Source organism: Protopterus annectens, chromosome 14.part0 (assembly GCF_019279795.1).
Source record: "Protopterus annectens isolate FY-2018-M chromosome 14.part0, PAN1.0, whole genome shotgun sequence".
Classification (NCBI taxonomy): Eukaryota; Metazoa; Chordata; order Ceratodontiformes; family Protopteridae; genus Protopterus; species Protopterus annectens.
Genome location: NC_056748.1, coordinates 1,054,133,217 through 1,054,143,842, shown reverse-complemented (window position 1 = coordinate 1,054,143,842; position 10,626 = coordinate 1,054,133,217).

The following is a 10,626-nucleotide window of genomic DNA, read 5'->3' as shown; positions in this document are numbered from 1 at the left end:
GTCTCTCCAGCAGGTTCAGTTACTGTCATATACCAGGTTAAGATCTTTAGAGTGAGTAGCCCATGTACCATTTGACTTGTGTGTATGCAGCATTTCCAATAAAGCAGGGTCAGAGACTGCCTTGTATACAAGGCAGAGATCACCTCTGAGCAGTTTGTATGAAGCAGAATAAAGTGATAGTGATTTCAGACAATCCACATAGGACAGATGCTGCAGACCTTGAATTTTCTTTGTAAGGAACCTTTGTGGTCTCTCCAGTTGCTGCAGGTGCTTGGAAAGGTACATAACAAAAGGGGCATTGTACTCAATTATTGGCCTGATGAGGGAAGAGTACAGGGAGGTTATAACTTCTTTTTTTCTGGAGGCAATGCCCTTACTTATGAGATGAACAGTATAGAATCCCTTTCTTATCAGTGTGTGTGTGCGTGTGTGTATAGATATAAATATATATATATATATATATATATATATACATATATATAGATAGATAGATGCGCACACACACTCACTTGTTTGTATGCGCACACACACTCACTTGTTTATATCTATTTATATGTTTGTGTGTGTGTCTCTGAGTGTGCATATGCATGTGTGTGTATGTATATGTATATGTATGTGTATATATATATATATATATATATATATATATATATATATATATACATACACACACACATTTGTGTATGTGTAAACGTTTGTGCGTGTGTGCTCGTGTGTGTGTGTGTGTGTGTGTATACCCATGCACACATGTGTGATGACAGTCCCTACTGTCTTCTGTAGTGGTAGTGTTATAGGAACAGCTTTTGTATGTTTAAGATGCAGGATAGATTTAGGGGCAGCATTATCATGTGTTACTAAAGTGGAGTATGGAGGCTTTGCTGGTTACAATGGATCCAGTAGTCCAAAAACTCTTACACATCCATAAATCAAATAGCCCAACTAATACCAGGACCATAGATCTAAATCCACTCCAACAAATAAACATGGTGGAGGGATAGATTTATAACACACTGTCAGCCTTTGAAAAGGATAACTGAATGGGTATTCATAAATTTACCTGAAAAGGGAGGAGAAACTTAATGGTGGGTCTGGAAAGCTGAAATGTCCTTGCAACTCAGTTGATGTGCAACTCTTATGAAACCATGACATATGAGTAAGGCACGTCCCTGTATGAAAGCAGAATTACTATGAATAACATGCTTACACCTGCTTTCCTGGTAACTCTTGGGTGACCTGCATGAACTTGCAGTATGTGGAAGAGTAATAAAGGAATACATGCTGCCTTGTCTGCTCCAAAGTCTGAGATCTTTTAGAGTGTATCTTCAAGACTTTGACAAAAGCTATATGCATGATATATTTACAGACGGTATGTGTACTGGTGAGTGCATTGCAAGACCATTACGTGTTTACATGGCCACTACAAAAATCAATATCAGTGAAAATACTATAATGTACTTTTTGCTTTTGTGTTTCAGGCCATCTTGAGATGCCAGTTTCTGTAAATTTAAGTAACCCCAAAAACAGATGGACCAGCCACTGACCACCAACTAGAAAATGAACTTTATTAAGGAACTTCATCAGAACTAAAAAATCAATCTCCTAACTCCATTAAATTCTATAAAAAGCCATCACATGATCATGTACCAACTCCTTCGCTCAATGCTTTCTGGAATTCATAAATTCCAGTGCCCTGGATCAACTTATCCACACACCCAGCAGGGGCAACAACATCCTAGACCTAGTCATTGCCAACATGAGTGGCCGGTGTTCCACACCTGAAGTCAACTCCTCGATGGTCAGATCCGACCATAATCCCCCTAGATATCCACATCCCGCCCCCACCACCCATTAAGGAAACCATGGTAAAATAATTCTCCAAAGCCAACTTCATGCTTCTTAAGACAGAAGTGGCGAACGTCATGACACCCATGCAGCTGGACAATACAGTTATGACAGCTGAATCCTACACAAATGCACTCTATAAGCACTTACACGAGTGCATGGATTGTTCTATCCCAAACAGAACCAAGAAGCTATCCTCCAAAAAAATGAAGCCAATCTGGTGGCCCCCTGCCACAAACAAACTCTACAACAGAAGGAAGAAACTGTTGCAAAAGAGAGTAAAATACCATGAGTGGAGGAACTCCCTAGTCAGCCTCAGTAAGAAGCTGAGATCCCTTATAAGATCCTCCAAAGCTAGCTATGAAAACAAAATCACCACTGATTCTTAGGACAACCAGAAAGCATTCTACAGCTATGTCAAGAATCTCAATGGCAACACCTAGATCTGCTCTGAGTTACAGCACAATGGCACAAAAATTACAGAACCAACTGATATTGCCAACATCCTGGCAGATAGGTTCACTGCTAACTTTACCCCCTTCTCACCCCCCTAAAGGGCCCATATCTATACAGGAAGACTGCAGAACCCCTGTAATCACAACTATGCAGGTAAAAGCTGCACTCTCTAAAGCCAAAAACACAGCATCCATGGGACTGGACAACATCCCAGGCTGTATTTTACATGAACATCAGAATGAACTGGCTCCCCACCTAAGCACCATGTTCAATCATAGCTTCACATCAGGCTTTGTGCCCACTGAATGGTGCAAAGCAACAGTTATCCCACTCCACAAAGGGGGAGCCACCACTGATCCCAAGAACTTATTGCCCTATTAGCTTGATGAGCCTGGTCTGCAAGGTCATGGAATGTATCATCATAGAACTCCTAAACAAAGACATTGGTAACCTCCAAACTCTGGACCCACCCAGTTCAGGTTTGTGAAAGGCAGATCATGCCTCCTGAACTTGATTGACTTCTTTGAGGCAGTCACCAAAGCCGTAAACGAGGGTAAGGTGGTTCACACAGCCTATCTTGATCTCGCCAAGGCTTTCGACACCATCCCCCATTCTGGAATTATAGCTAAACTCACTAAACTAGGTATAGGTCCCTACATGACAAGGTGGGTTGCCAACTGGCTCACAGACAGACCCACACTGTAAAAGTTGCAGACTCCAAATTGGACTTCAAACCAGTGACAAGTGGAGTACCACAGGGTTCAGTCCTGGGACCTCTCCTGTTTGGTATCTACTTCTCTGAAGTACAGGCTAAGACAGAAGGCCTCTGGCTAACAAAGTTCACAGATGACTGCAAACTAGGACCCATAGTGGAGACCCCAAATGATGTGGACATCCTACAGAAGGGCCTCACTGAGACAGATGCCTGGTGTCAGAGCCATGGCCTCAAGCTCAATGCCAAAATGTGCACTGTCATCCCCTTTGGTAAAAACTCTGTACCCATGAACTACCACATTAGGCGGCAGTCTACTTAATGCTGAATGTGTGATAAGAGACCTTGGGACCCAGGTGGACAGTAGTCTCTCCTTTGATAATCACATCACCACAGTAGTCAGGAAGTCCTTCTATGTGGCACACCTCATCACCAAAGGGTTCTCATCCAGGAAAAAAAAGAGGTTATTGTTCCCCTCTACTCGACACTCATTAGACCCATTATAGAGTACAACAAGCCTTTTGGAATGTACCTCATAAAACATCTTCAGCAGCTGTAAAGGCCACAGAAGTACCTCACAAAGAGGATTACTGGCCTCAAACAGATGCCCTACACTGACCATCTCAAAAAACTCCAGCTTTATTTCCTATCATATCTCCTGCTCTGAGGTGATCTCTGCCTAACATATAAAGCTATGTCAAACCTAGAGCTGTTGGACATGCTACACCTAAAGAAATCCCAATCTCTTCGAGCTACATGCTCTATGGATCTAAACCTTGTCACCAGAATAAACAGGACATGGTGGAGGGATAGATTCCTGTCCCAGAGACTTCCCATACTCTGGAACAAGCTACCCATCTATGTCAAGCAAAGTTCTTCATTAGCACTCTTCAAGCAAAATCTTGATGAGTGGATGGGAAATAGGAAATACTCTGCTCGACAGGGGCATTGGAAAATAACTTTCTTGTGTGGCCTAAGCCAGGGAACCTTGTTGGCTAGGCTTACAGGCCCTTGGGCCAATAGCCTAGTACCTACCTATGAAACCTACCTATCAAAGTGCTAACCAACCACCAATGTATTTAATGGAGTTAGGGGATTGATTTTTTAGTTCTAATGAAGTTCCTTTACTAAATGTGGAACAAAAGTGCTTAATTTATTATGTAGTTATTTATTTATTGACCAGGAAAGTTCATTGGAGGCCCAGGGAAAAAAGCTCCACAGTCAAAAAAATATATAGACACTTGACAAAAACATTTTTAAAAGCGAAAATATGTAAAAATTGAAAAAAATATAAAAGAAGAATACATAGACAATATAAAACTTATCAATATGTATCAGAACGTATATAAACTTAGACAACAGTTGGTAGTATAGTGCAAAGCTTGAGTTGTTTCTTTTTGGCATTGCATGAAAAAAACATGGCAGTTCTTGCCAAATAGTTATAGAGGTAATAGAGCTGTGTTGCTGTCAGGGTAAAAGTTATTTTGAACTATTGAAGTGGGTTAGAAATAAGTAGTGAAGGTTTTATGGTGGCTTGTTTGATTTGCATTCGCATTTGAGATTATGTAGGAAGGAAGTTTTTAATGCTACTTTATATGTCTTTATACAGTGTATTTGGGAGGGTAAGGAGTTCCATTTTTTTTAGCAATGCTATGGGAGAACAAGCACTGTCCAGCTCTCTTGTTGGGCTTGGTTATACTTAGTAGCAATTTGTCAGAAGATCTTAGGGTACGTGAAGGAATATAAGTTTGTAGTACTGATGAGAGTGCTAGGCAGGTGTTTTGTTTATAAATTAGTTTATGGGCTAGCATAAGATGGGTATAGCAAAGATAGTTTGGGAAATCCAATCAGTTCAGAGATTGCTTGGCAGTGGTGTGAGCGGTTAGGCTTTCCTGAGGTGAATTTAGCTATTTTATAGTAACAAGTTTATTGCTGAAGGATGAGTGAAGGTTAGTAAAGATGGCGCTACCATAAAGTAGAGCAGGGATGAGTAAGGTACTTGGCCAGTTTTGTTTTGGTATTTTTGTCCATGTAAAGTTTATGATGATAAAGTTTGCCAAGTTTAAAGTGTGTTTTCTTTATTGTGTTGAGAATGTGTGTTTCAAAGGCAAGTTTGTCTAGTCTATACCTGGTGGTTTTGAAGAGAATAATAGAAGTTTTTTTTTTTTTTTTTTTGCATTTAGCAGCAGTACGTTGGGTGAGCGATGGATGAGAAAGAAAAATTTTGGAGTGAGTTGGACGAAATGGTGATGACTGTACCCAAGGATGAAATAGTGGTGATTGGAGCAGATTTCAATGGGCATGTTGGTGAAGGGAACAGAGGGGATGAGGAAGTGATGGGTGGGTATGGTGTTAAGGAAAGGAATGCAGAAGGTCAGATGGTAGTGGATTTTGCAAAAAGGATGGACATGGCTGTGGTGAATACACATTTTAACAAGAGGGAGGAGCATAGGGTGACATACAAGAGTGGAGGGAGATGCACACAGGTGGATTATATCCTATGCAGGAGGGCAAGTTTGAAGGAGATTGGAGACTATAAAGTGGTGACTGGGGAAAGTGTAGTTAGGCAGCATAGAATTGTGGTCTGTAGAATGACATTGGTGATCAAGAAGAGGAGGAGGAGTGTGAGGGCAGCACCAAAGATCAAATAGTGGAAACTGAAAAGGGGTGATTGTGAGGTGGAGTTCAAGGAAGAGTTAAGACAGGCACTGGGTGGCAATGAAGTGTTACCGAATATCTGGGTAACTACAGCAGAGCTAGTAAGGGAGACTGCTAGAAAGGTGTTTGGTGTGACATCTGGACAAAGGAAGGAGGACAAGGAGACCTGGTGGTGGAATGAGGAAGTACAGGATAGTATACGGAGAAAGAGGCTGGTGAAGAAGTGGGATTGTCAGAGGGATGAAAAAAGTAGGCAAGAGTATAAGGAGATGAGGTCCATGGTAAAGAGAGAGGTGGCAAAGGCCAAGGATAAGGCGTATAGAGAACTGTATGAAAGGCTGGACACTAAGGAGGGAGAAAAGGACCTGTACCGATTGGCTAGACAGAGGGACCGAGCTATGAAAGATGTGCAGCAGGTAAAGGTGATAAAGGATAATGAGGGAAATATACTCACTAGCGAGGAGAATGTGTTGAACAGATGGAAGGAGTACTTTGAGGGGCTGATGAATGAAGAGAATGAGAGAGAGCGTAGGCTGGATGATGTGGGGATAGTGAATCAGGAAGTGCAATGTATCAGCAAGGTGGAAGTAAGGATAGCTATGAAAAGGATGAAGAATGTAAAGGCTGTTGTTCCAGGTGACATACCTGTGGAAGCTTGGAGGTGTTTAGGAGAAATGACAATGGAATTTTTAACCAGATTGTTTAATGGAATCTTGGAAAGTGAGAGAATGCCTGAGGAGTGGAGAAAAAGTGTTTTGGTACTGATTTTTAAGAATAAGGGTGATGTGCAGAGCCGTAGTAACTACAGAGAGATAAAACTGATCAGTCACAGCATGAAATTATGGGAAAAAGTAGTGGAAGCTAGGTTAAGAAGGGAGGTGATGATTAGCGATCAGCAGTATGGTTTCATGCCAGGAAAGAGCACTATAGATGCGATGTTTGCTCTGACAGTGTTGATGGATAAGTACAGAGAAGGTCAGACAGAGTTGCATTGTGCCTTTGTGGACTTAGAGAAAGCATATTACAGGGTGCCTAGAGAGGAGTTGTGGTATTGTATGAGGAAGTAGAGAGTGGCAGAGAAATATGTAAGAGTGGTACAGGAAATGTGCAAGGGTAGTGTGACAGTGGTGAGATCTGCTGTGGGAGTGACAGATGCATTTAAGATGGAACTGGGATTACATCAAAGATCAGCTCTGAGCCCTTTCTTATTTGCACTGGTGATGAACAAGTTGACAGACTAGATCAGACAGGAGTCTCCGTGGACTAGGATGTTTGCAGATGACATTGTGATATGTAGTGAGAGTAGGGAACAGGTTGAGGAGACCCTGGAGAGGTGGAGATATGCTCTAGAGAGGAGAGGAATGAAGGTACGCTGGACTAAGACAGAATATATGTGTGTGAATGAAAGGGATGATAGAGGCATGGTGAGGATGCAGGGGGTAGAGTTAGTGAAGACGGATGAGTTTAAATACTTGGGATCAACAGTTCAGAGTAATGGTGAGTGCAGAAGAGAGGTGAAGAGAGTAGAGACAGGGTGGAGTGGGTGGAGAAGAGTGTCAAGAGTGATTTGTGACAGACGAGTACCAGCAAGAGTGAAAGGGAAGTTCTACAAAAGGGTAGTGAAACCAGCTATGTTATATGGGTTGGAGACAGTGGCATTGACAAAAAAGGCAGGAGTCAGAGCTGGATGTGGCAGAGTTAAAGATGTTAAGATTTGCACTGGGTGTGACGAGGGTAGACAGGATTAGGAATAAGTATATTAGAGGGTCAGCCCAGGTTGGACAGTTTGGAGACAAAGCCAGAGAGGCGAGATTGCGTTGGTTTGAAGATTTGCTGAGGGGGGATGCTGGGTATGTTGGGAGAAGGATGGAGCTGCCAGGTAAGAGGAAGGCCTGAGTTTAGGCTTATGGATGTGGTTAGAGAGGACATGCAGGTGGTTGGTGTGACAGAGCACGATGCAGAGAACAGGAAGAAATGGAAACAGGTGATCCGCTGTGGTGACCCCTAACCGGGAAAAGCCGAAAGAAAAAGAAGTAGCAGTTGTGAATTGCTTAGCCATGACTCAATCTCTGTAAAAGCATTTTGAGTAACTGTGAGGAGGTCAGAGAAATCATTTGAAGTAGAGATTATTGTTGAATCATCGGCATATTGAATAATTTTACCTAGCTGAGAGACTTTGTGGAGGTCATGGATAAAGATGTTGAAGAGCAATGGTCCCAGGATGGAACCCTGTGGGACTCCTATGTTGTTTGACAGATAATCAGATTGGACATTATGCCACTTTACAGATTGTTGTCTAGTGTTCAGGTATGATTTGGGGGTGCAGCCAAGTTTTGTTAATTGGTTCAGAAATTTAATATGTGATACTGAAAAGCCTTAGATAGATCCAATAGGATTACTGAAGTGGGGTGATTTGTATCTAAGGCTTTGTTGACAGTATCAGTGAATGAGAGTAGGGCTGTAATAGTGCTGTGCTTTGGGCGGAAATCATGTTGAGTGGGAGACAGAAGATTATCAATGACATACTTGAGTAAATGTGTGTGTACACACTTCTCAAGGATTTTGGATAGTGGGGAAAGTATAGAGATGGGGCGATAGTTTGAGAGGTCGTGAGAGTTTCCACCTAATTAGTGGAGTAATAATATATTTTTTTCCATAGATGTGAAACGTATTCTTCTGTGAGAGAGCTGTTTATAAGAATACTAACTGGATATGCAGTTGCATTTGCTGCTAGTTGTAAATATTCTGGGGGAAGGTTGTCTGCAGAGAGAGAGCATGGTTTAAGTTTTTTTTTTAATAGTTTAAATATGAGAAATGTGGGTACTTGTTGAATAGAAAATGAGTGAGTTGTGGAAGGATTGGAATTTTTGTCAGGAATGAGTGGTGCACTGTCATTTTGTACGAGATTATTAGTATTCTGGGAGTACTGGTTTGACTTGAGGAGTCTGATTAATTTTGGATGGTGGTGGTAATAAAGAGAGTATTAAAGTAATGGGAAATTTAATTAGGGATCTTATCAGGTGCAAAAGAGGGATTCTGTAGAGTTCCAGGATTGAGGAGGGTGGAGACTGACTTCCAGAATTTCTTTGGATTATTTTGCAAGGTTGTTAGCTTAGAGGAGAAATAGTTTTTTTTTTTTTTTTTTTTATCTTGTGTTACTAGTTTCTTGGCTTATATTTATTAGTTGTTTGAAATTGATTTCATGTTGATGTGTTCTATCTTTTTGCCAAATTTTCCATCCCTTGTCTCTATGAAGGATGCATTGTTTGGTCAGTTTTGTTAGCCACAGGGCATGATTCACTTTTGTTCGCTTGATTTGCTTAACCTTAATAAAGTTCATTTTGAAGTTTGTGGTTAGTGGCTGGTGTACCTTTTTTGTGATTACTTAGCCTGTCCCTTTGGTCCTTTGCAGTTTCCTTCTGTAAACGTAACCCAACCCATACGTTTAGAGGTTTTGGTTCTTGAAGGGGAAGCACATCGTTAAAGTGAATGCGTTTCCTCTCATACCAAACTCTGTTTCCACAGCTCTCATCTTGGGCAGCTGGTATTTGTGGTTCCCTGTATTTTCACTGAAGCTACTTTTTCATAGCTGTTCTAAGTCTGTTACAGTACTGTAAATAAAGTACTTAAAACAGTATACATAGCTTTATCATCATTTTCTGCAGATATCAATCTCCACGGAAACTTCAGTTTGTTAAAGTTTGTTACATTAACTAAAAGGTTGACTAAATATATAAAAAATAGTTACATAATTCTGAGTTTGTGGTAAGAGAAGCCTGAGTCAGTTGGTCTGCATGTTAATTATTCTGAAATTGCTACAGTCATCCTTGGCTATCTGCTAAGTGTTTTTGATCTTACATACTGGATTAAACAATGGGTGTCAGCATAGGTGCAAATGGCCATATTAAACTTGATGAGGTGCTAACTGCCTTAGTTTCTGACTTGGTGGTGACTTTCATTTCATTTTATTGAGAGGTTTAAATGCTGAGCTGTTTAAAATGTCTTATTTACTTCAGTGTATTTATCTGAATGTGTTAACCAGTGTAATCTATTCATGCAATCATCACAAAGTAGTAAAAATTCAGGTACTATGTAGATGCATCCTGTGGAGAGACAAGGCTTGGCTTAATTGCTTGGGAATGGGTATGCTATTTTATGAAATGATACGTGTGTCACTTTGTACAGAATTCACCTCAGTTGTGGAACTCGCAGCCATAATGAAAGGTTGGATGCGAGGTTTGTGCAGCCATTTTTTTTATAAATTACTACTTTTTTAAAGAATTTTACTTTTTGTGGTCGATGACAATGGAATTATAAATGACTGCCATGATTTGCTCTAGGTAACTTTAATTTTTGAGTAAGTTTTACAGATAATGACTATATTCTGCCATTTAAGCTGTTATATAGATTCTGTACAAGTCATTTGGAGAAGCAGTTAACCTTGTAGGAGATGGCTGCTAGAAGAATTAATAGGGCTTGTTTAGACTACACACTTGGATATTACAGGTAAGTGAACATTTTTATATTTGAGAGATTCTGATTTAGTGTACTGGAGAGTATAAAGTATGCATATGATGTACTCCTTGTTTCTATGTTGTATGGTTTATGTAGTGTAAAGCTTTGTATTATACGTTTCATTTTTTATGGGTTGCTTGTTTTCATTCTATCTGTGTGTACAGTTATTTCACTGTGTTTGTGAAGGGTTGTTATTTACATAGGTAACTGACTATTTTTTCACTGATTGCTTGGGGGGGTCTGGTTTTCTAGGAGATTTACTACACTCTTTTTTGCTTTGATCAGCAGGATTTTAGCTCATCTGAGAAGATGTGGTCATTGTTGAAGGTTTTAGTGTGTCTTATTAGTGAGATATTTTTATACAGTATTTATTGTGTTTTCCTTTTGTGGATGGTGAAAATAAGTTTAGAAATAGTTTTGTTCAGGGGTTGTGAAACCAGAGT